The 26,509-nt window shown below is 41.1% G+C and overlaps 1 protein-coding gene across 1 annotated transcript in view; it reads right to left on the reverse strand.

The window, feature by feature from the left end:
• Positions 1–26,509, reverse strand: part of PAG1 (phosphoprotein membrane anchor with glycosphingolipid microdomains 1) — a 381,650-nt gene that overhangs the window by 231,827 nt on the left and 123,314 nt on the right. Inside the window, exon 2 of the mRNA XM_077492929.1 lies at positions 22,851–22,883. The gene's annotated coding sequence lies outside the window, so the exon portion shown is untranslated. The remainder of the gene's footprint in view (positions 1–22,850; positions 22,884–26,509) is intronic.

Consider the following 26,509-nt stretch of genomic DNA (forward strand, 5'->3'; position numbering starts at 1 on the left):
CATGGGCTGAACTGGATGGACCTGTCTTTTTTTCAACCTTATAAAATATAGAAATATTAGCCTGTTTCTTTGCCACAAAGAAGCAGTTCTGGGTGTACAGTTGAGCCAGGAAAAAAAAAAAAAAAACACTACATACACTTGTTTTTTGCATGGCTTCACCCACTACTGTCAAGCAAGGTCTAGACACCATGTTTTTTAGGGTTCTAATGGAAGCGAGACATGCATGTAAACCTCTTTTTTTTAAGACGACTAGAGTGTGTTTCATACTGGTTTTGCCTACCAGGTTGTTTGAGAAAAAAGCAGGACACTCACATGCCTACTCTCATAGTTCTCAAATGGCAGAATGGAAATACCCTCTATACCTGGAGTCTCGGCATGCAATTTAAAAAAAGGGTCTCCAATAGCCCCCTCGTGTCCCTTCCCAGTCTTCCTATGTTATTCCATTCCTCTGCCAACATTCATGAAATCTTCAAGATTCAGATCTTGGCTTGGCTGGTGCAGTGTTCATGGTCTCTTTACTCCCATATAAATGATGTATATGTCCTGGATTCCAGACCAATCTAGCCATATAGAATAATGGCAATCTACTTGATGCTTGTATAAAAAGGGACGACAAATCTTTGCAGGCTACTATTATTCTCTATGGCTGGATCATAACCCATCTCCGGACATGCACTGTATTCTTTTAATTACAGGTCCCTTTTAATTCCCATCTAAACTAGCCCCAGGGTGTATGTACCTGTATGAATGTGATAGAGTTAGATTACTCCTGCAATAGTTAAATGCGTGGCAATATTGCCTCATAAAAATGACAAACTACTATACACAAAAAATGGTTATCCACCAGTATTAAAATACTTTGTTATTAAATTTGAAATAATTTTCTTTAAAGGAAGATTGCAGAGCAAGCAGATGGAGAACGTCATCTCTGACCCTTCCATTGGAAAAAGCTGGTTGCCTGGTTGTCATGCTGGTTGAATGGCTTCAGGACTTTGAGGCACTAAACCAGACTGAGCATGGAAATCAGGAGTTATGATTTCTCTCCGATTGCTTGTTCCAGGTCAAAAGTCCAGGTTAAACATATTGAATCCAGAGACTGCCAACATGAATGAGGTTTGCAACGGCAGTCCCTATATTCGTCAGTCAAAGGGTCCCTACAAGAATACACACGTAGAAGCTGCAATTGTTTTTACGTTGTAAAGTCCAGGGCTGTCACTGCTGCAGCACAATCCTTCAGAGGCAGGGCTTTTTTTTCTCAGAGAATAGGTGTAGGAACTTCCGAGTCACCCCATTGACTCCGCCATACATGCTTGTACCAGGTCAGTGGAACTTCAAATAGTAAAGTTAGGATAAAGATGGCAGTCCAGAGACTTCTACCGTGCATAACAAGATGGTATCCTTAACAGTTCCTTGATATCTATACCATATGTAACATTTCCATGTGGAGAAATCTAAAGAGCCAAAATTCTTCCCAAAACACGTGTCAAAGAGCTTACCAAATAATGCAGTAAAAGCCTCTTCCCTGGTCTATTAAATGATCATTTTAGATTCTGTGGCTTAATTATAAAGAGACAAATTAATGGAGCAGTTGTTTGAAGAAGGAAATTATGTTATGAATGCTTAGGGAACTTTCTGTGTTATTAATAAAGGTTTGAGAGCTGGAGAGGGCATCATTCAAACCACCACTGCAACCGTCACATTGTGTCATGTTATGTCATTATCTGAAAACTCCAGCCATGGCAGGTTATTAATCTAGCTGTAGTTTCAGGTTCAGCCGAAATGGGCAGGCGGACCATTTATAAACCAATATATCAGACAGAAAATGTAGGATCACTTCCTTATACCAAGCTAGTGTGGTTTTCCATTGTTAGTAGTTTTTATTTGAAACTCCAGGCATAAGGCCTCAGGGCACACTGTTGCTCCTAAACTGAGGTTTTTAGGGCTTTTGGCGTTTTTTTAGCCTAAGCCCCTAAATGCACCTCATTAAAAGCCAAAGTGTACACGCACGCATTGGCTTTTAGAGGAGTTTAGGAGCACAGAGGTTAGAGGCAGTCAAAGCTTCTTCTCCTGAATACAGAAGATCCCAGACGGTGCACCGGAGAAAGCTCTGGGAGGGCTCATTTGAATGTCATCGGTTTCCAAGAAAATTACACCCCCGGTTTGTTTGTACAACCGATACTCAGGTCACGGGACGCACCCAAACACTTACGTAACTTCCTGGCTGGCCAAGGTTGGAGGATGCAGGGATCCGCCAATAGACTAAATTCCCAAGCGAGGCCCATGGACCCATGGTTTGCCCATACTGGGGCTCCAAAGTCACCAGCGACCAGGAAGACACTGGCAACCACTGGCGTTTAAAATTGGCGTCTACAGGAAAAATTGTTCAGCTTGGCAAGGTACTGTTCCTGAACCATAAGTGACAGGGACACCAAACTTGGGGAGCATGTTAAGGGGACCTAGAACTAAGACATGGTAGATTACATAGGTAAGCTGGCTGACCCCAAAATTGGATATGTTGTAGTCCTGGGTCCCTTCAACGTGCTAAGTTTGGTGTCCCTGTCACTTATGGTTCGGGAGCAGTGCCATGTGACGTTGGCTAAGATTTCCCATAGACACTAATGTTAAAAACAAGGTAAATTTCGCAGTAGCTAGTGTATTTACGTGCACATGCACGGTATCGTCGGTCAAGGAATTTGAATAGCAAAATTCCTGAGCGCACCAAGGTCAGCGCTGAAGTAATCAATGATGTGCTGCACATGCGCAGGCTGCGCAGATTAGCTGACACCATGTCATAGGAAGGGATGTGGATTCGACTATGTCAGGTGCAACATTTTGTCCAAACAACGCCAATGCTTAACCACTTTCAGACCGGACCATTTTGCTGGCTTAAGACCAGACCACTTTTTGCGAATCGGCACTGCATCGCTTTAACTGACATTGTGCAGTTGTGCGACGTGGCTCCCAAACAAAATTGACGTCCTTTTTATAATTTTTTTTTTTTACTAGTAATGGCGGCAATCAGCGGTTTTTATTGTGACTGCGACATTATGGCGGACACATCGGACATTTTTGGGACCATTGGCATTTATACAGCAATCAGTGCTATACAAATGCATTGATTCTTATGTAAATGACACTGGCAGTGAAGGGGTTAAGTTTGTCCTAGGAGCGTGTTACTAACTGTGGGGGGCTGGGCTGTGTGTTAGTGAACACTGATCTCTGCTCCAATACATGGAGCAGAGATCAGTGTCACTAGGCAGCACGGGGAGATGCTGTTTACATCGGCATCTCCCCGTTCAGCCTCCCCGTGAGACGACCACGGGTGTCCCCGCGTCGATCGAGTCCGCGGGACCCACGACGGGACTCACGGGGGTTCCGGCCGGCATGCTCGCATGCCGGCGGAGGTGCGCACGCGATGGCAGGGCAGCAAATACAAATGGACTTACCTGTACGCCAATTTTCCTGCCCGTGCCATTCTGCCGACGTACATAGTAATGCGCTGGTCATGAAATGGTTAAAGTGGATGTAAAACAAAAAAAAAATTTCTTGATGTCATTATCTATAGTATAAGATTTCCTATCATTTGAGCCCAGTCTTGCCACAAAGAGTTAATCCAGCTCTGAACAATCCTCTTATTGTTCAGTGAGAAAAACTTTGTCAAATCCTCCCCCTTGCTGTGAGTGACAGGTGATTTACATATCTCATAGCCTAAGAGACATGCATTATTTTTTAAATTCCCCCCCATTCCTTTCTTCTGCTGCTCTGCAAGGATTGGCTGTTCCACACCTCAACATAATTTGGCATGCTGAAGTCATGTGGTTACTTTCCTGTCTTTTCACTGGATGTTAGTGATCATAGCAGAAGTTCAGTGTAGGAAATACACAGGAGAAAATGCATATTGACAAGGGGAGTGTAGAGGTGGGCAGGGAGTATACTGACATCACGACTCCACCCACCGAGCTCCAGACAACAGACTCACCCACAGAATATGCAGTTTTTTGGGTCTCATAACAGACAGAGGGGAGACATTTGACAGGTAAAGATACATGCAGGAGGCATGTATATCCTTATAGATAACCCCTATGGCAGTAGTTTAGAAAAAAGGAGAAGTCCAGCCAAAGCTTGTTTGGTTGTACTTCTCCTATGGATCACAGGAGTGCAATTCGTTATGCAGGTCTGTAACTCATTTTCGGCAGAGAGCAGGCTGAATTCCGCTCTCTGCTGACGTCACAGAAATCAGTCCAGGCACTGCATCCTCCAGACAATGGGAGTCTGGATCCACCAGGTGACTGGACTGGCACCGCCTCAGGCTCTCAGCGAGCCGCTGAGTGGCTGAGACAGCCACTCCCCGCCTCTCCACAACTCTGCACTCCAGTGAACGAGGAGGGAGCAGAGTGGAGAGCTGCTAATTGACAGTCAGCAGCTCTCTGCTCATGGAGCTGTGAGAACCGAGCCATCTGCGGTGTCCGATGGCTTGGTTCTCAGTGCAGAGGCCTCGAGGGACAGATGCAGCATCAGACGAAAGCTGCATCCACCTAGGGAAGTATGAAACTGGAAAAAAAAAAAATATATATATATATATATATATATATATATATATTATATATATATTATATATATATATATATATATATATATATATATATATATATATATATATATATATATATATATATATATATATATATATATATATATATATAAAAATCCCTCACTTCTCTTTTAACATTGCTCAATGCTGAAAGACAGATACAAGAAAAACCTTGTATCGGTCTGTTTATTCATTTACAGATCAAAAGGGATGAACTTTGGTCTACAAATTGTCAGTTTAAAGCAACCTTGTCAAGTAAAAAATTTTTTTTTGGGGAGGGGGGAGGGGGGTGTTTATTAAATTGTTCCTCTGTTTAACCCCTTATTAACACTTACTCTAATCAGTCTTATTAACTCATTCTCCTCCATTTAGGCATTTTCCTACTGATTTTTATTATTTATGTCTATTTAATAAACTATTAATAATTAAAAATGTTTGTTTTATTCATTAACATTTTTACAGCTTTAAAGATATAGTTACACAATTTACATAAAAAAAAAATAAAAAAAGAAAAAAAAAAAAAACGCAAAATAAATAAATACATTTAATTTGTAAAATAACTTTTCAATGCTTTGTACCATTGCTGGTAGCTGAAGTGTAAACAAAAATGTTGCAGAAAGGGATCGGTAAACAAAACAAAAAAAAAAAAAAAAAAGACCTTATAGCTTAAAATGGTAATTTTTAAATTCTTTACATCACATTGTTTTTCATTACGTTTCTTTAAAATAAATTGAAGCAAAGAGTATTTTAGGTCTCATTATATCTTGTTTGATAACCTAATTATTAGGGGTTCAGAATCGTATTCTATTCTAAGCAAAAAAAATCATGATTCTCATTTCAGCCAGAATTGTGCAGCTCTAGTATCTTGTGGTTTTCTAAGAAAAAAACTGAAATTCACAAAAAAACGAAGTCAAAATGTGGCTAAACATGTCTAAATGTCAGGATTTATTTATCTCAATAGCAAAAATAAATTAAAATTCTGGCCAATGAAATAAACACCCAAAACGCCAAAATGATGCTAAACTCGCTTAAACTGGGTTGAAAAAACTAAAAATAAAAAAATCTTTGGGGATTTTTAAAGTGGATTTTCTTCTGTCAGAGATACAGCATTTACAATAAACTAGTGTGCATGAGGCCTAAATCGTGAGATCGCAATTCTATGTCACACAAATATGCTCTACCTTGCTCTTATAGCTGCAAGCATTCCTTTGTTTGCATGATTCTATACCCACCTACCCCCACCAAAATCATGCTTGGGTCACAGCACAGCCTCACCCAAATACTAGTCGTATTTAAAAAAAAATAATAATAATAATAATAATAATTATATACCGACACATCAATGAATACATAACTGGAATAAAATGTTTTGTATTTAAACCACGTCAGCTCCAGAAGGTTTTACCCCCTTAATGACCAGGCCATTTTTTGCGATACTGCAGTGCGTTACTTTAACTGACAAATGCGTGGTCGCGCGACGCTTTACCCAAATAAAATTGATGTCCTTTTTTCCCCCCACAAAGAGCTTTCTTTTGGTGGTATTTGATCACCTGCGGTTTTTTTTTTTTGCGCTAGAAAACAAAAAAAGAGCAACAATTTTGAAAAAAATGCAATATTTTTTACTTTCTGCTATAAAAATATCCATAAAAAGTCCACCAGACCCACTGATTGGCCAGAGGTGAAGCCAATCAGCATGCGCACACCCCCGCTGTCTATGGCACGAAATAGAGCCACCCTGCTGAAGTATATCCGCAGTAGGCAAGTGGTTAAATTGCACCTGTACTTATTACATGCAGGGCAAACAATTGTTTAATATTAACTTAACCCTCCCCAGCAGCATACTCGCATGTACAGTTCACTGACTGCCCCATCGTTGCCAATGTACGTTATATCACACCGGAGTCATAGCCTATACAGGTTAGGCCCCTTTCACACTTGTAGTACTTGAAAGTCGTGCAACTTTGACGCAGCTTGAAGCAATGTCTGTGTAAGCTTGAGGTCTATGGACCTCAAGTCGCATCAAAGTTGGACCAAAGTAGTGCAGCGACTACTTTGAAGTCGCACAGATACAAATAGTACTCATTGGAAATCATGGGGGACTTTGCATAACCAAGATAAAGGACAAGTCGCACAAATGTGAAAGGAGCGTATACAGAGCTACGGACTCTTCCTGTGACAGCACCGATTGGCCCAGGTCAAATGTAATGAGTCACATATTCCTCTATGGTCAAAGTACTGGATATTCATTTCAGCACTGAGCAAAAGAAAACATAAAACTGCTGGCAGAAGGCAAAAATCTATATCCTTTTCATCAGCACAATGTTATGGGTTCAGTAAATCTGGCTATTGTATTCTCACTTTTCACATTACTGTGGTCTACTTTCCCTTTGAAAAATCTTTATGTGCGAAACCATACACATAAAAAAAAAATAAAAAAATTACTCCCAACTATCCCTGCTATTGAGCTCTAGTCTTTATGTCTCTTGTCACTATATATTGATTTTACTCCTATAAAGAACACCAATGTATATGAGAACATATTGCATAGTACACTGCACTGCGAAGGCGCGTACAATCCAGTATTCACAAAACCTACTGTAAATGGGGTCAGTTAGTTTGACTGTCTTATGGGTACACGTGTTCATCAAGAGCAGACACGTACATGCACAAAATAAAGTCATCTGTCTGAATGTTCCAAAAAAAAATCTCAAGCAGGAAGAGATTAAAGTGGCATGAAACCCCTAAACAATATAAATGTAAAATATTACAGCTTACCAATCATTCGGTGTGGTGGCTGCATTCGTTTTCTTTTTATAGGCTTTCCCACCTCTGTTTTCACATGGTGATTTGGCCAGTAACACAGCTCCTGTATTAGAGTGCCTATACTTTGGATGAATGAGCACAGGGGGTAATTTTGGACAGCAGCGATATCAGTCTGGGGGGAGGGGAGTGTTAGATTCAGTGGCGGCTGGTACTCAAAATTTTTGGGGGGCGCAAACAAACTAAACAATTATGAAATACTGAAAAAAAAAAAATCAATTGCAGCCACTTATGCCCCGTCAAATGCCGCCACTTGTGCCCCGTCAAATGCCGCCACTTGTGCCCCGTCAAATGCCGCCACTTGTGCCCATCAGCCTATTACAGCCTATGGCTCTAATCAGGTGTGTCAAAAGAAAAAAACAAAACAAAAAAAATGCACCCTCACCACTGTAATTTAGGCACGGGTGTCCGAAAAGGGGCCGGATGCCTTCAGCCGAGGGGGGGTAGTGTGACAGAGGGGGTGGCGCCTGGGCACACCTAATGGACACACTGCCACTAGTTAGATCTACTAGCAAATTTAGGTACACTATGAAATTGAAGCCAAACTCCATCCAACTCTGCTGTTAGGCTGGCCATACACGGTGCAATACCCCCGTCTACACAGTCCATGCTGACAGGGGGATCAGCAATGGTCTTCTCCTGGTGAACCATGTATGGCTGGCCTTACACAAGCAGTTACAGCAAAAAAAACATTTTCTTTTGATATAAAGGATCTACATAAATAAATGCTGATCCTTGTAAACTCCCCCATCAGTAATAAATGGTTTGTCTGAATTCTCTTAACTGATACATTTGCAGGACAGCATATTCTGTTGAAAAACAACAGACTTACTAGCCAAATCACCAGGTGAAAATAAAAGAAAGAAAGCCTAAAAAAGAAAATGAATGCAGCCATCACATCTAATAACCTGCAAAAAGCAATATAATACATTTTTTGGGGTTTAATACCTAAATCAAAAACATACTGCAATTGCATTGCATAAACTGTATTGGCAACCATTCTGGCTGCTTTGGATAGAGTAGGGAATGGTTTAAATCCATGTTGGGGTTTATTGTTTTGTCCCTCCGTGGATATTTCCTTTAATTTCCCGTCCTTGAGACAGAAGAAAGATAGAGCAATCTTCCCCAAAGTGAGAAATCCCCTCTGACACAGTTGCAATCAGTAAAGGTGTCCCCTTAAGATGTTTTCCAGTCCACTTCTGTTCTGGCAAGGACTTTCACATTTTGGATAACCAATTACAATCAAGTTTTTTCTAGATATATTGTACTCCTTAATGTATCAATTAACTCAAAGTTAATATTAATACTAGAGATTTGCCTGAACCACTGGCTGTGTTTTATGCCTTGATGGTAAAGTTTGTACATACAGCAGGTAAAATAAGTATTGAACACCTCACCATTTTTCTAGGTAAATATATTTGTAAAGGTGCTAGTGACATGAAATTTCCACCACATGTCCGTAATAACCCATACAAGCTATATATACACAAGGAAACCAAAACAAATAAGTTCAGAAATTAAGTTATGTGAAATAAAATGGAATGACACAAGGAAAAAGTTTTGAATACGTGAAGAAAGGGAGGTGTAAAAAGCCATGAAAAGCCAAGTCACCAGCTGAAATCCATCAGTAATTAGAAAGCGATCCTGCCCCTTATCAGTGCAAATTAACATCGGCTGGTTTAGTCTCAACTGATGGCCTATAAGAAGGTGTCTCAAGAAATATCTCACGATGGGTAAAAGCAAAGCGCTCTCTCTCAAGACCTTTGCAACCGTATTGTTGCAAAACATACCGACATTGGTTACAGAAGAATTTCTAAACTTCTGAATATTCCAGTGGGCACTGTTGGGGCCATAACCTGGAAGTGAAAAGAACATACTTTCACCATAAACCGACCACAACCAGGTGCTCCTCGCAAGATTTCTGACAGATGAGTCAAAAGAATTATCAGAAGAGTTGTCAAAGAGCCAAGGACCACTTGTGGAGAGCTTCGGAAAGACCTGAAATTAGCAGGTACAATTGTTTCAAAGAAAACAATACGTAATGCACTCAACCGCAGGACTCCATTGCTGAAGAAATAGCATGTTAAAGCTTCTTTAAAGTTTGCTGAATATCATTTAGACAAGCCTGTGAAATACTGGGAGAATGTAGTCTGGTCAGATGAGACCAAATTTGAACTCTTTGGATGCAATAATACACACCATGTTTGGAGGTCAAATGGCACTGCACATCACCCCAAAAGCACCCCCATACCAACAGTGAAGTTTGGAGGTGGGAACATCATGGTGTGGGGCTGCTTTTCAGCATGTGGTACTAGCAAACTTCATATCATTGAAGGAAGGATAAAAATGGAAAAATCGACCAAGACATTATTGATAAAAATCTGCTGCCATCTACCAGGATGATGAAGATGAAACAAAGGTGGACATTTCAGCAAAACAAAATATCCCAAACACAAAGCAAAGGAAACTCTCTATTGTCTTACAAAAATGAAAATAAAGCTGCTAGAATGGCCCAGCCAATCACCTGACTTGAATCCATTGGAAAATCTATGGAAAGAACGAAAAGATCAGAGTTCAGAGTTCATAGAAGATGCCCACGGAAACTTCAAGATTTAACCACTGGCCGCCCGCCCTATAGGCAATTGACCGTGGCAAAGTGGTTTCATAATCCTGATCGGACGTCATATGACGTGATCAGGATTATGAGCCGCTGCGCGCCCCCGGGGGTGCGCATCGCGGCAATCGTTGCGGGGGGGCCAGTCTGACACCCGGCAACTACGATCTCGGTAAAGAGTCTCCGACGGAGACTCTTTACCACATGATCAGCCGCGTCCAATCACGGCTGATCACAGTGTAAATAGGAAGAGCCGGTGATCAGCTTTTCCTCACTCGCGTCTGTCAGACGCGAGTAGAGGAAAGCCGATCGGCTGCTCCTCTGACGGGGGGAGGGGGGTCTGTGCTGATCGATTATCAGCACAGCCCCCCCCCCCCCCCCCCGAGGATGCCCACACTGGACCACCAGGGACGCCACCAGACCACCAGGGATGCCCAGCAAAAGGTAATCCTCCCTAGACCACCAGGGATGCCAGTCAGCACAATGGATGCCAATCAGTGCCCATAATAGATGCCAATCAGTGCCCACAATGGGCATCACTGATTGGCATCCATTAGTACAGTATAACACCAATGCCGCCTATGAGTGCCCACCTGTGCCGCCTATGAGTGCCCACCTGTGCCCATCTGTGCCGCCTATCCATGCCCATCTGTGCCGCCCATCCATGCCCATCCGTGCCAGCTATCAGTGCCAATTTGTGCCATCTATCAGTGTCCATCCGTGTCGCCCATCCGTGCCGCCTATCAGTGCCACATATCAGTGTCCATCAATGCCACCTCATCAGTGCCACTTCATTGGTGCCCATCAGTGCCGCCTTATCAGTGCCCATCAGTGTAGCCCCATCAGTGCCCATCAGTGAAGGAGAAAACTTACTTATTTACAAAGTTTTGAAACTGAAACAAAAAAAAAAATTTTTTCAAAATTTTCGGTATTTTTTTATTTGTAGCGCAAAAAATAAAAACCGTAGAGGTGATCAAATACCACCAAAAGAAAGCTCTATTTGTGGGAAAAAAAATGATAAAAATTTCATTTGGGTACAGTGTAGCATGACCGCGCAATTGTCATTCAAAGTGCGACAGCGCTGAAAGCTCAAAATTGGTCTGGGCAGGAAGGTGTTTAAGTGCCTGGTATTGAAGTGGTTAAAACCGTTTGTGTGGAAGAATGGGCCAAAATCACACCTGAGCTATGCATGAGACTAGTTTCTCCATATAGGAGGCGTCTTGAGGCTTTCATTCCCTACAAAGGATTTTGTACCAAGTATTAACTAAATTTCAGTTAGCATGTTCAATACTTTTTCCTTGCGTCATTCCATTTTAGTACACATAACTTAGTTTCTGAACGGATTTGTTTTGGTGTCTTTGAATGCATGGGTTGTTACCGACGTGGTGAAAATTTCATGTTAATAGCACCTTTACAAACATATTTACCTAGAAAAATGGCGACGTCTTCAATACTTATTTCACCCACTGGATCTGTTAAAGTGTCTTCTAATAAATGAACTAACCAATCAGTGTAGGAATATCTCCACTGGAAGACCATGTGACAGAGTCACAACACAAGGGGCACAGCCGGGAGATGGACAGAGCGTTGTCCCCCAAGAACAGGAAGTGCCTAAACAAGGATCTTCACTGGCAGACTTATCGGATTTTTTTTTTTAAATGTTTCTAGTTGTGTTTATATTTATGTATGCTTGAATTATCCTGCCAATTTTAGATATACAAGCTGTTAATAACAAACACACCACTTTTTGCTAAGGTTAAATCAGCCCACATGGTAGCTCTGCCATACTGGTATATTTTAGGTGGTTCCTCACCCATTGCTAAAATAATTCAGCTTTTTCAAAATAGATTATTTTTTTCCCATTTATACAAACATTTTTTTAAAACGACTCTTATAATTCTTTTACCTAGTTCTATGGAGACATTAAACTCCCTATGTACACAGCAACAGCCAGCTACCTCCAGGGAGCTGGCATTCTGACAAATAATTATATCTTGCAATGTCACATTAATGAGAATTTTACAAAAGCGAGACCGCACTGTACTTCATCAACAAAAGGAATAGGATAGCAGGCAATGATACAGTGTAATAAGTCTTCATTTATTGCAAAAAGCATGTGCCGTTAGATATGTGCTTATTTTAGGTGCTGAGAAAAAAAAAAAAAAAAGAAGTACTTTATTTGTAAGGAATAAATCACAAGTGAAAAATGAATTTGCTTTGTATGTTGCGTAGATCCCAGCTGCTGTGAAGGGAAACAGCTGAGACACATCACAAATTCATGCAAACAAAAGTGCCATTGGCACAGCCCCAAACTGCCAACATGCCATGCTCATGATAATGAGTGTTTTCCATTTGTTACAGAGAGAGCGGGCAAGGGCAGCAGTTCAAATAATGTAATAGTAAATATTCACAGGAACCTACTCTCACACATTTTCCATATGTACGACTTAAATAAATAAATGCAAAAAAAATAAATAAACTAGGACACCTATGCACAAGCACAGTCAAATATTAACTCACCATGGCCATCATGACTAGGAAAAAAAAATATGTGCGTAATTATATATATATATATATATATATATATATATATATATATATATATATATATATATATATATAATTTGCCCCTCTCCCCATCTACAGGACCAGATAAAATCTATAAAAAAAAAAGTGATAGGATAATTTCATCATTCTCAGCACCAGGAAAGGAGAACAATGTTAAGTACTACTAATAATAACTAGCTGTGAAGAAAGGTAATTATAAATAATTTGTTAACCACTTGAAGACTGCGCCGTTTCACCCTCTTTCATTCCAGGCCATTTTTTTTTTTCACCCGTCACACTTTGAATGAGTTACTCACTCATGCAGCACTGACCAAATACATTTTATATAGTTTATAGTAAACTGATCAAGCTCTTTTTTGGATGTATTTGGAGAGGAACTCCACCAAAAAGAGGATGTTTCACTTGCTTCCACCCTCAACTACCAGACTTGGCAATTTTTTTTGGGGGGGGGGGGGGTGGCTACCTGGTTTTGACTGGCACCTGCTCCCACTTCCAGTCCAGATCGCTGTGACACACACACACACACACACACACACACACATCACAGGTCCCAGGAGGCTTGGGACCATTTAAAAAGGTGCAGCGTTACTTACGCATGCACAGTAGGAAACAAGCTTCCTCTCCTTTTTGTCACATGCTGACGTCTGCACCCAAAGCAGAATTGGACATCGCTGGATCCCTGGACAGGTAAGTGTCCTTATACTAAGTCAGCAGCTACAGTATTTGTAGCTGCTAACTTAATTTTTTGGAGGGAACCTGAAGTTTCTCTTTAAAACACCACTGGGGTTTTTTACAATCCTGATGTAGTGTCTCTCACCTGATGCCAGGACAGTACAAACTCCCAAAAGTAGGCAGTCCCAGGTATTTAGTAGGAGGCATTTGATATTCTATATTTTTGGAAAATTAAGATATCAATTTTTTTTCCCCATAAAGTTGGAATTTTAACAAGTTATTTCTCATACACAGCATAGACATACTTATAAATTACACCCCAAAACACAGTCTGGTACGCCTCCAGAGTATGGGGATACCACATATGAGACTTGCACAGCCTGGACACACACACAGAGGAGCTAACAAACCAAGGCACATCTTTGGGCTTTTTAGGGGCATAAATTAGGCATCTAATTTCCTGACTAACTTTCATATTTATGGAGTCCCTGAAGTGCCAGGACAGGAGAAACACCCGCAAAATGACTACATTTTGGAAAGCAAACAACCCAAGGTATTTTCTGAAAGGCATAGTGAGCCTTTTTAAAATTATATTTTTTGCTGCAGGTTTCTGGAGGGTGCATGAAAGAATATTAAAACGATTGTGAAACTTTCACAGCTTAGCTACATAGAGGCCCATAATCCAAGGAGCCCCTTCAGGCTTTCAAGGAACATGCATACAGAGACATCGGTACATAGCCACTCAGATTCATGTATTTTTGCATATATAGTGCCTTGAAAAAGTATTTATACCCCTTGAAATTTTCCACATTTTGTCATGTTACAACCAAAAACATAAATGTATTTTATCAAGATTTTATGTAATAGACAAACACAAAGTGGCACACAATTGTAAAGTGGAAGGAAAACGGTAAATGTTTTTCAACATTTTTTCCAAATAAATATGTGAAAAGTATGGCGTGCATTTGTATTCAGCTCCCAAGTCAATAATTTGTAGAACCACCTTTCGCTGCAATTACAGCTGCAAGTCTTTTTGGGAATGTCTCTACCAGCTTTGCACATTTAGAGAGTGACATTTTTGCCCATTATTCTTTGCAAAATAGCTCAAGCTCTGTGAGATTGGATGGAGAGCGTCTGAACAGCAACTTTCAAGTCTTGTCATAGATTCTCAATTGGATTTAGGTCTGGACTTTGACTGGGCCAGTCTAAAGCCCCATACACACGGTCGGACTTGTACAAACTTTTCCGTGGACTTTTGTACAAAGTATGTTGTCCACAAGTTTGTATTGCATACACACGGTCAGACTTTTTGACAACAAACACGAACGTGGTGACGTCACAACGTACGGACGCCACTTCAAAAGAGGACGTTCAATGACTCCAGCGCCACCTTTGGTCAACTTCTGTATTGTAGTCTGATCGTTTGCAATGGTTCTGAGCATGCGTGTTTGTACCTTGTACAAAAGTCCGATGCTTTTGCATACACACGGTCGGACTTTGCTCCATCGGACTTCTGTTGTCAAAAAGTTTGTCCGTTCGCAGAGCCAACAAAAGTCAGATGAAAACAGAAAAAGTTTGTCCGATGGAGCGTACACACAGTCGGATGTTGCTCCAAAACAGCTAATTTGCATGTTTGTTGTCAAAAAGTCCGACCGTGTGTACGGGCCTTAACACAATATGTTTTGATCTAAACCATTCCATTGTAGCTCTGGCTGTATGTTTAGGGTGGTTGTCCTGCTGGAAGGTGAACCTCAGCCCCAGTCTGAAGTCTTTGCAGACTCCAACAGGTTTTCCAAGATTGCCCTGTATTTGGCACCATCCATATTCCCATCACTCTGATCATCTTCCCATCAACTCTGACCAGTTTCCCTATCCCTGCTGAAGAAAAGCATCTCCACAACATGATGCTGCCACCACCATGTTTCACTGTGGGGATGGTATGTTCAGGGTGGTGTGCAGTGTTATTTTTCTGCCCCACACACACAGCATTTTGCTTTGAGGCCAAAAAGTTAAAATGTTGGTCTTATCTGACCAGAGCACCTTCTTCCCCCTGTTTACCACATGGCTTCTCGCAAACTGCAAACGGGACTTCTTATGGCTTTCTTTCATCAATGACTTTCTTCTTGCCACTATTCCATAAAGGCCACATTTGTGGAGTGCAAGACTAATAATTGTCCTGTGGACAGAGTCTCCCACCTGAGCTGTGAATCTCTGCAGCTCCTCTAGAGTTACCATGGGCCTATTGGCTGCTTCTCTGATTAATGTTCTCCTGGCACGCCCTGTCAGTTTAGGTGGATGGCCATGTCTTTGTGGGTTTGCAGTTGTGCAATACTCTTTTCATTTTCGGATGATGGATTGAAAAGTGCTCCATAAGGTGTTCAAAGCTCATGAGATTTTTTTTTAGAACCTAACCCCCACTTTAAACTTCTCCGCAGCATTATATCTGACCCATCTGGTGTGTTCCTTGGTCTTCATGATGTGGTTTATGTCAGAAACCATGAATCAGGGGTTAAAATACCTTGTGCGGCCACATACAGGAGCAGTGGCCAGACTAACAGTCTGACATACCCCACCAACTCCTATACACACTCTTAGCAGAACTCTCACTCTTCATTTAAAAACCCACTATACTGGTATTTTTTCACAAGAGGCTTTCTGTACATGGGATAAAGCAAGGTGGCTGAAGTGGGTGTAATAGCTTTTCTGCATTACAATTTGGGGTTCCCAGATTACTGACAAAGGGGACCAAGGAAGACTGGTGCAACAATGCCTGGATGAAAACCCAAGCCCTTTAACTATTGGGGGTATTCTCCCTGTATGCATCTTAATGTTTTCAATTTTAAAGCAGAGTGCACCTTCAAGGTTTGTACAGCGTTGCACTTATACTTAACACACATTCGGTGGCATAAAAACGCCATCCATACATCCGGTACTGGTAATTGCTGTCAAGAACAGCAAACTGACAAGATCAACCACGTTTCACATTAAATTTAATGAAGCTAGAATTTTATTGGATGGGTTTTCCTTTAAAACCCGATCTTGTAAATAATTTTCCTACTGGCATATGCGATTATTGATTGACCTTTGTCTAATTCAATACCAGTACATTTACTTGTATTTGGCTCCTTAATAAAAGTTTATGGATTGCATAGCTTAGGCAATGCACGTAGAAGTATAAAGTTAAATTTAACTTCCAAAAACAAATAGTTTATCACATTATGGAATGCAAAGTAACAGATTTTGCATTTCATTCTATGAATTTTGATTTCTAAGCATTCTCTGCTTAAAAGGTTATGTTGCGTCATTGATTTATAAAACCTCTGGCAAAAACTCAAAACATAATCAATTGAACAGATTAAAACCTTCTGCAAAAAAACACATCTTCGCATTAGGAGAGTAAATAGTTTCTGTATTTGGAATGCTAATTTTTTTAGGGGAAACATTCAAATCTATGTCAGAAGGGACCTCTAGGTCTATTGGGTCAATTGCATTTCAGAGAACATTTATACCTACAAAACAGGCTGGCTTATATGAAATTAAACTGCATAACATATACAGCTATTTTTGAAAAGGGTTCAGGTAAATTGTGGTAACCAAGATATTGGAGATAAAACTGAATTTAAAAAGAAATGTTTTGCAATTCAGATCCCATTTCGTATCTTAAGCTGGCAATACACACAGATATTGGTCGGTCAGTCTGTGGGCTGAACGAAAAATGTGGATTCCATCCACATAAAATCATCGCGGGCGGATGAATCTCCCCTGCCAGCTATTGCATTCTAATGAGGTATGGATGGTAGGGCTCAAAAAAGGAACCAAGATACGCTGCCAATTAAATGGATATAAGCCAATCCTGGCCATTTAAATTGTATGGTACACCAAGGCTACGACTTAAGCCCCGTACACACGATTGGACTTTCCGATGGGAAATATTGGCTGTCAGGCTGTTGTCAGAAAATCCGACCGTGTGCATGCTCCATCGGACAATTGTATTTGGACTTTCCGGCAACAAATGTTGGCTAGCACGTTTTCCAATTTTCCACCAACAAATGTGTGTTGTCGGATTTTCCAATCATGTGTACACAAGTCCGTGGGACAAAAGCCCAAAGTACAAACATGCATGCTCGGTAGCAGAAGCGATCAGTCTTGTAAACTAGTGTTTGTAATGGAGAATTAACATTCGTGACGTGGCAAATTATGAAATCTATTATCAAATGCAGCACACAGTCTCTTATTCTTTAATGGGATAATAATGAAGCTGCTTTGCTGGTGGTACTGATGGAGTTATTGCAAATACATTTTCAAAGGATTTTTTTTCTAGTGATAAAGAATAATATTATGTTTTTTTTTTTTTTTTTTTGGGCAAGTTACTACAACACCATTAGAGCTGCAACTAATGATTAATTTGTCTGTCGACTAATCTATCGATTATTTCTTCGATTAGTCAACGACTATCCGATTATTATTTTTAATTTATTTTTTTATGAATCTAGTGGTTTTTTTTTTTGATTAGCTAATTAATCCTTTGGATAACCTTGAGAGTATGGGCTGGCAGAGTATGGAGGGATGGCTACTTCCATCCGCCCTCTCCCCTCCACTGCACAGATCAGTACAGAGAGGGGAGAGAGAGACCAGCGTCATGTGATGACGCCGGTTTGTTTACAAGTGATCGCTCCGTCGGAGCTATCGCATTGTAAATGCCTGGGTGTAGAGAGATGGCCGCCGCTTCGGGGCTAGGCCGAAGCCGCGGCCTCTCCTAAGGTCGAGACTGCGGATCGCGGCATGTGCCGATCCGAGCGAGGTGACCCGTTCGGATCACGGTTCAGTGACGATCCGTTGCACCCCTAGGGACGGCGGCACGGAGGGGGAGAAGAGAGGGGGACGGCAGCACGGAGGAGAGCGGGAGATACGGAGCACTGTGACGCATCAACGCCCTGCACGCACGTCGACGTATTTTTGTAGTCGACGTATTCGATTACATCGACTTGTCGTGGCAGCTCTAAACACCATTATCCATAGTTTTTAAGATCAAAGATTCAACTATGTTGGTGTCCCTTGTTAATTTTACATTGTTTTTTTTTTTATGCAACTACCTACTCCCAAACTGTCATTTGAAGTAAAACACATGGCCAAGTATTATTCTACACAATTTATTTTATTGTGCATTAAAAAAAGAAAGCGAATAAATTTAGACAGCTATCTGCCAATAGAACTTAACCAAAAAGTGCATTCTATGCATCCAAAAATATACCAAATCAATTCATTATTCAACCAAAAATATAATGTCAAAGTAATAACTACAAGACCAATAATAAATAACGTTATCTCCCTCCGATTCCGCAACATGTCTGGTTGATGAATGGCCGTTCAGAAACGAACCGAAAAGCACGAACTGAAAAGCGCTAAATGAAAAGCGCAAAAAGAAATGCGCAAATCGACACTCGCCAAACTTCTACTAACACGAAATTAGCAGAAGGAGCCCAAGGGGTGGCACTAAAGATCTGAAAAACCCAAGGCCATGTGACCGTGTGTATGCAAGACAAGTTTGAGCCAACACCCTTCGGTCAAAATTCCACGGTTTTGTTGGTGGAAAGTCCGATCAGGTGTACAAGGCATAAGGCTCCCGCTGAAACGGGTCAACTTTTTCTGTTTTGTCACTCCTTTGTAACCAGTCGCCATTAAATTGTTATACGGGCTACAGTGTTGCTGGCTCATTTCATCCATTTGTACGGTACACCAAAGTCCTGATCAAGTGGCCACCAAAAGCCAGGAAACCCATCAATGGTGATGTGCATGGCTTGTCTACAGTATTTCAATATCATTGTATTCTGTCAGGTGTGACCAGATTGCCTGAACACTGACTGCATCTCACTGGATTGAGCAATCAACCTTTGTGAATTGGAATTGCAAGGCAGCCTTAAAGTGTTTTTCAAGGCTCAAGGTTTTTTACCTTTATGCATAAAGGTTAAAAACTTGTGTGCAGCAGTTCCCACTGCCCCCCCCCCCCCCCCCCCGGCAATGCTCACCTGAGCGCCCTCTTGATTAAGCAATGTGCACAAGAGCCTAGCTTCTCCTGGGTTTCTCTTTCCTCATTTGCTGAGACAGTAGCGGGAACAATTGGCTCCTGCTACTGTCAATCACAGCCAGTGAGCCAATGATGAGAGCATGGGGGACGGGCCCAAGTCGCAGCTCTATGTGTCGTATGGACACAGAGCAGGGCTCAGGAGTGAGTATGCACCATTGCCACCAGAGCAAGCAGCTTGCTATTGAGGGCACTGGCTGAAGAGGAGGAGCCAGGAGCACACGCAGAGAACCTGAAAAGAGGGGGATCAGGGCTGCTCTGTGCAAAACTACTGCACACAGCAGATGCTTTTAATGTCACTTTAAGAATGACAGTGTCAAACTTATCCTAGCCTGAAATGCCTGATAATTGCATCAGGAATGATTATGGAATAATACTTCTTAAGGAATACTACTTAAGGGATGATTATGAATAATACTTCTATATCCTCTTGCACAAACCTAGCAGTATAGTTGCCAAAATAAATTTAAGTTTGTCTCAAAGTCTGAAAAAACATAGGTTAAATGAATGTTTGTCATGAGCTTTGCATCAGTACTTTTCAGAAAAGGAGGCTGCAGTATAATACTCTTTAAGCTGGGTTCACACTATTGCCACATGCGGCTCACAGCAGGGGTCCGGTGCATTCCTGTTCACCATTTCAGGTCAGATTTCAGCCCGAATCTTTGGGCTGAATTCGGACCTGAAATGGACCAAAAGAAGCACAGGACCCCTGTGCAAATATGTGAGCCGACTACATAGAAAGCCGGTCACAAGTTCCTACCATGCGAATTGGATGTGGAGAAAACCGCATCCAATTCACATAAGTGTGAACCCAGCCTTAGTCTTATTCACAAGCACCATGCAAAGCCTGCTTAACCTGCCAGCAATTATTTTGGCTAAATTGACTTTTTGCCACATTTGCAGGTTACCAGTAAATTTTATTTTTGACTTGAAGAAGTTGCTCTTTAAAAACCAACTCTAGCAAAAAAAAACAAAAAAAAAACACACATTACATTTAGATGAATGTGGTTCTAAAGCAAACTTTGTTTTACTTTAATGCATTAACTGTATTAAAGTATAGGTACACCTTTTGTAGACTGTTACATCTGTATATAGGGTGCAACATAGCATGCTACTGTGCTCAGGTCCCTAATCCCCCATTGTGACAGCGGGAGAGGGATCCCCTCCCTGTATCTGCTGTCACAATTTGAAACCAGTGTGGCTGTGTGGGGCTCCGCCCACACTGCCACATCAGTCATCCACAATTTCCTGTAAATGAATGCCTACAAAATACCATCAGCCATTGCAGCTGAGGGCTTGTGGTTTTCAATGAGCTGCCAGGAGCTCTCTTGTAGTCCATTGATCTTCCTGCTCTCAGAAAACTGCCTGCCTGTGGGAGGTATGAGCAGACAGCTATGCTGAGAGTATGCAGGAGCCCAATATTGCACCTGCGATCTATTGATCGTGGGTGCAAAGCTCTGTAGGCTCCTTAGAGGAAAAAAAAAATAATACATTTTTTTACCTGCAAAAACTGTGCATTTAAATTATTATTTTTTTAAAAAGGTGAACTTAGCCTTTAAAAAGGGTTAAAAAAAAAAAAAACACTTTCACTAGACATTCCTCTCACTCTCCCTCTAGTTCTATATAGATCAAGTGCTGTGCCGGTCTGCAGCAGCACTGGTTCCTCTTGCTCCCCTCTCACAGGCTCAGAGACCACAGAGGGAGCTATTGGCTCTTGCTGCTGCCAATCAAAAGTTGTGAGGAGGGAGCATGGGGCAAGCCTGAGCTACGCTCTGTGTGTCTGTAGATGTACACACCCCAGCTCGGAAGCGAGGCATTAGTGCGCCACCATAGGCAGTGGCTTTCTATGGGGTGCACAGAGAAGAGGAGTTGCTGAAAGCGGCGGCAGGGTACTGCAGAAAAGGAGGTTGGGGTCCAATTAGTTTTGCCACCTGTGCAGAATTCACTCAGACAGTCTGGGTTTTAAATCATGTGTCCGGGTTTTAGTCCGTCTGAAACCCAGACACATTATTCAGACTGGGCTGTGGCTCCCCAAGTAACTGCAGTTCTTTCTGGTTCCTACTTGCTGCCCCCTACGTCCTTATACAACATATTTTTGACTTGAGAGCTTGGTGGTTTTTCTTTTTTTAGGCTTTTTCCTATTTTCATATTGTGATCCAGCCAGTAAGTCTGTTTTTCAAAAACAAGCTAACTTGCAGGTGAGCAGTTAGAGGGTTGATAAAAAAATAAAAACAACATTTAAAACACTGATAGGGGTGCTTACAGTAAAATCTTGATCTCAAAAGAAAAAAACAAAAAACTGCTGCTCTGCTTGTAAATTATTAACTGGAGTATGGCTTTGACTTGTTAGTGTTTTAAATATGTTAGTACATCCAACACTCCCCTCCCCTCAGACCAACAATTCTGCTGTCCAAAAGGTGCCCCTGTTCTCCTTCATCCAGAGTGGGGGCACTCCAATACAGGAGGTGTCTTACTGGCCAGATCACCAGGTAAAAACAGAGGGGGGAAAAAAAAAGCTTGAAAAAAAAAAAAAATAAATAAAGAAAAAAAAAGAAAAAAATGCAAATCACTACATCTAAAGGATTAGTAAGCTGCAAAATACATAAAAATGTTGGTTTTGGGTTTAATAATGCTTTAAATGTCTAAAGAAACATCAGCTTGGGATTTATCAATTTATTCTTTTTAGGCATAGTTTTTATCTGCATTTTAAGTTTGGCAACAGGGTTGCTTTAAGAAAAACGATTCACACGGGGTGGATCTGCTGGACAGACTCCGCTAGCTCAGCGGGAGATCGCTCCGTTGATCTCTGCCGAGCCGGCGGATGATAGGTCAGTCTCTGCTCACAGTACAGGGATGGACCTGTCAGAGTTCTGCTGTTCTCTATGGGGAGATTGGATGAAAACAGACAGGATGACCACTGGACGTAGCGCCATCCTTCTGTTTTGAGCGGATCTTGTTGAATCGGATGGCAGGCGGGTGTCAGCAGACACATCTCCACTGATATCCACCTGCCCATTGAAGTCAATGTGCGGCTCGCTCGGATCCACCTGAAAAATGGACAGGTGGATCCGATCGTGTGAAAGGGGCCTAAAGCTTAAACTATATGTGTAACTTTAATATCATATTACTAAAAAAAGTATCCACTGGCAAACTCCTTATTTGTATCAAGGTAAATCAGGTGACTGGCAACAGGAGGTGGAATCCCTCTTTATTATGAGAGTTGAAACACCCTTGTAGTTTAGCCATTAAAGAGCAGCTGCATCAGTGACATCTTCAGGCTAAATGAGGCACTGCACTCCTCTAATACAGGGAAAACAGACAGCAAAGAAATAAAAAGGTATATATTTTACACATACACACACATACACACACATTATATTACATAGTGAACACATTATTAAAATAATTTGATTGTACTCAAAGCACAATTTTAAAAGCATATAAATAGAAAAATTACCTAATTTGTAATGCTTTACGCTTTGTGTAGAAACTGAGACACTTACCTGGTATATTCTTGTATCACTAATTGAGAATTTCTGTTAAAAAAAAAATAAAAAAAAAAGAGAGAAAATAAAACAGGGATTATTTATCATTTTTACTTGTGTCATTCAGTAAAATGCAACATTTAGAAAGTAACTGCAAGCAATATGGAAATACTGAAATCCAGGGAACACTGCAACTGCGCTAAAATCAGAAAGGCGTTTCTTTTTATCTTCATTTGGTTGTATGTGATCTCCTCATAAGTGCTTTGCTGCAGTTTTCATGTATGCTAGTGAGAATGGAAGGGTAGACTGAGCATACTTTCTGACTAGCATATGTTGGCATTGGAAAATAAGTGACTTAAAGTAGAACTATAGGCAAACTTGTTTTAATTTTTCATCATTTTAAATATAGTATTCAGAGTTATTGCCTGTCAGTTTTTGTTTTTTGATGGTTTTACTTTCACTTCCTGTTCCACAGCCAAAACAGGAAGCAAGAGGAAATCTCTGCAAAGTAACCACTGCAAGATTTCCCCTCTTAATGACCAGGCCATTTTTTGCAATATGGCACTTTGTTGCTTTAACCACTTCAGCCCTGGAAGAATTTACTCCCTTCCTGACCAGAGCACTTTTTGCGATTCGGCACTGCGTCGCTTTGACAATTGCACAGTCGTGCAACGTGGCTCCCAAACAAAATTTACATTTTTTCCCCACAAATAGAGCTTTCTTTTGGTGGTATTTGATCACCTCTGCGGTTTTTATTTTTGCACATTTTGAAAAAACGCAATATAGGCCGATACGTATTCTTCTACATATTTTAGGTTAAAAAAAATAAAATAAATCGGAATAAGCATTTGATTGGTTTGTGCAAAAGTTATAGCATCTACAAAATAGGGGAAGTTTTATGGCATTTTTTTTGACAAATTTTTTTTTTTTTTACTGGTAATGGCGGCGATCTATCGTGACTGCAACATTATGGCGGACACATCGGACAATTTTGACATATTTTTGGGACCATTGGCATTAATACAGCACTCGATACAAAAAAATGGCATCGTTTACTGTAAAAATGTCACTGGCAGTGAAGGGGTTAACCACTAGGTGACACTGTAGGGGTTAAGTGTGTCCTAAGGAGTGATTTAACAGTGGGGGGGAGGGGCTGTGTGTGACATGTCACTGATCAGCTCTCCACGTCACTAATCCAGCGATTACAGGGAGAGCCGATTAGTAACACTGTCACTAGGCAGAACGGGGAGATGCTTGTTTACATTAGCACCTCCCCGTTCTTCCTCCCCGCGAGACGATCGCGGGTATCCCCACAGACATCGGGTGCGCGGTCATGCAATGCTGTACCCAAACAAAATCGACGTCCTTTTTTTCCCCACAATTAGAGCTTTCTTTTAATCACCTCTGTGGTTTTTATTTTTTGCGCTATAAACAAAAAGTTTTTACTTTTTGCTATAATAAATATTCCCCAAATTTAAAAAAATAAATAAATTCCCCATCAGTTTAGGCCAATATGTATTCTACATATTTTTGGTAAACAAAAAAAAAACAAAAAAAATAAAAAACGTTGCAATAAGCGTATATTGGTTTGCGCAAAAAAGTAGCGTCTACAAAAAAGGGGATAGATTAAAGACTTTTTATTTATTTTTAACTAGTAATGGCGGTGATCTGCGATTTTTAGCAGGACTGTGACATTGCGGATAACAGATCGGACACTTTTGTCACTTTTTTGGCATTTATACAGCGATCAGTGCTATAAAAATGCACCGATTACTGTATAAATGTCACTGGCAGGGACGGTATTAACACTAGTGGGCGATCAAGTGGTTAAATGTGTTCCCTCGTGTGTGTGTTTTTTAACTGTGGGGGGATAGGACTGACTGGAGGAGACATATCACTGTTCGTAATTAACATGAACAGCAGATCTGTCTCTCCTATCCTGCCAGAACGGGGATTTGTGTATTTACACGCACAAATCCCCGCTCTGGCTCTCGCGCCTGTGATCGCTGGGTGGCCAAACGCATAGGGTCCCACGCCGTGCAGCTGCTAAGGCTCCAAAAGGAGCCGACGTACAGAGATTTGCGGGAACAAGACACCTCGTAAATGTATGCAAGCTGGTTGGCAAGTGGTTAAGGGATGGGACGGGATGGGACGGGATGGGACGGGATGGGACGGGATGGGACGGGATGGGACGGGATAGGCCCCCCCCCACTCCCCCCCAGGTCATTAGAACTGATGTCCCCCACTGGAAGATTTCCCTTCTATTACTTTTATGGGGACAACAAAAAACGTGGGGATTTGCATTAGGCCGTTTTCACACTTGTGCGACTTTTCCTGTGACTTTGGACATCGGAGTTGCATGACAAGTCATACTCAATGATAACCATTTATATCTGTGTGACTTCAAGTCACAGCGACTTCATAGTAGTCCCTGTATTACTTTGGTCCAACTTTGATGAAAAAAGTTGAGGTCCATAATCTGTTTACACAGGCATTACTTGAAATCGTGGCAAAGTTGCACGACTTTCAAGCCGCAGCAATGTGAAAGGGGCCTCACGTTCATTTTCAAAGAGAACGGTAAACAGGACAAAAAAAAGAGAGGGTCAATCTCCCTAAGAGAGACAGCAATAAAAACTGAATCTACACAAAAAATAAAACACACATTCAAAACCTTAAAAAAAAAACAACACAACATACATTACATTAACCAGATTTAAACTACATAGCTAAAAGTAAGTGAATGCATGCTGAAAATAGAGTCCAAGGGAAATGATCACAATAGAATGACACATTAAATTACTTTTAAATAAACTCTCAGTGACATCTGTAGCTGTAGGCACTCTGGAGCAATCGCTCATCAACAGCCTAATCACTGAAGTAAATTCTCTCAGCAGTTTAGCCTCCCGAGTTCCCCCTCTTGACAGTAACTTAGCAGCCTTCTAATCTCTAATGAAAACACACAAGTGCCCCAAGAGGATGGTAAAAGGCAAGCTAAGCGGCAAAAAAAAAAAAAAAAAAAAAAAACACAACTTCAGTGGGAGCCAGTTTTAAAACTGATTTACTATTGGTCAGGCCCTGTTCACACCTGAGCGATTTTCAGCTTGTAAAACGCTCAGCTTTGAAGCTCCAAAACGCCCAGCAAGCAAAATTCTATTATTTTCAATGGTCCCTGTTCACAAATGAGCGTTTTGTCGCCTGAAGCTCAAAAAAAGTACACAAGCGTCTTTTTGGCAGATTACAAATGTTTTTTGCCCCACAGACTTCAATAGAGGCTCTGAAGAAGAAGGCACTCCTTCAAAAACGCAGACAGCAGTGGTTCCAAGGTCTTCCCCTCTTGCTCTCTGGAGACGGTCGGTTCCAGGACTGATTGCCACAATTTAGTGGCTTCTACAGGCTTTTATTCATGTGTTTGTAAGTAGTATTTTACTGTTTTTTTTATCAATACATTATCTTGGGATAATGCACAAGGTTGGTGCTCCCTCTTTTTATCTTTTTTTCTTACTTCAATAAAAACGCCTGACTTGAGCAGAAAAACACTCAAATAGCAGATTTCCACCCCCGATTTCCTTTCCCACTCCGCCCCCTAGTGCTTTCTAGTGGCTAAACAGAATACTTAAAAAAAAAAAAAAAAAAAAAGCTTAAACACAAGCCCGAGTAAATTGATACATTTTATTATT

Source organism: Lithobates pipiens, unplaced genomic scaffold, assembly GCF_037356315.1.
Source record: "Lithobates pipiens isolate NorthernLeopardFrog02 unplaced genomic scaffold, aLitPip1_a1.2 Scaffold_19, whole genome shotgun sequence".
Classification (NCBI taxonomy): Eukaryota; Metazoa; Chordata; class Amphibia; order Anura; family Ranidae; genus Lithobates; species Lithobates pipiens.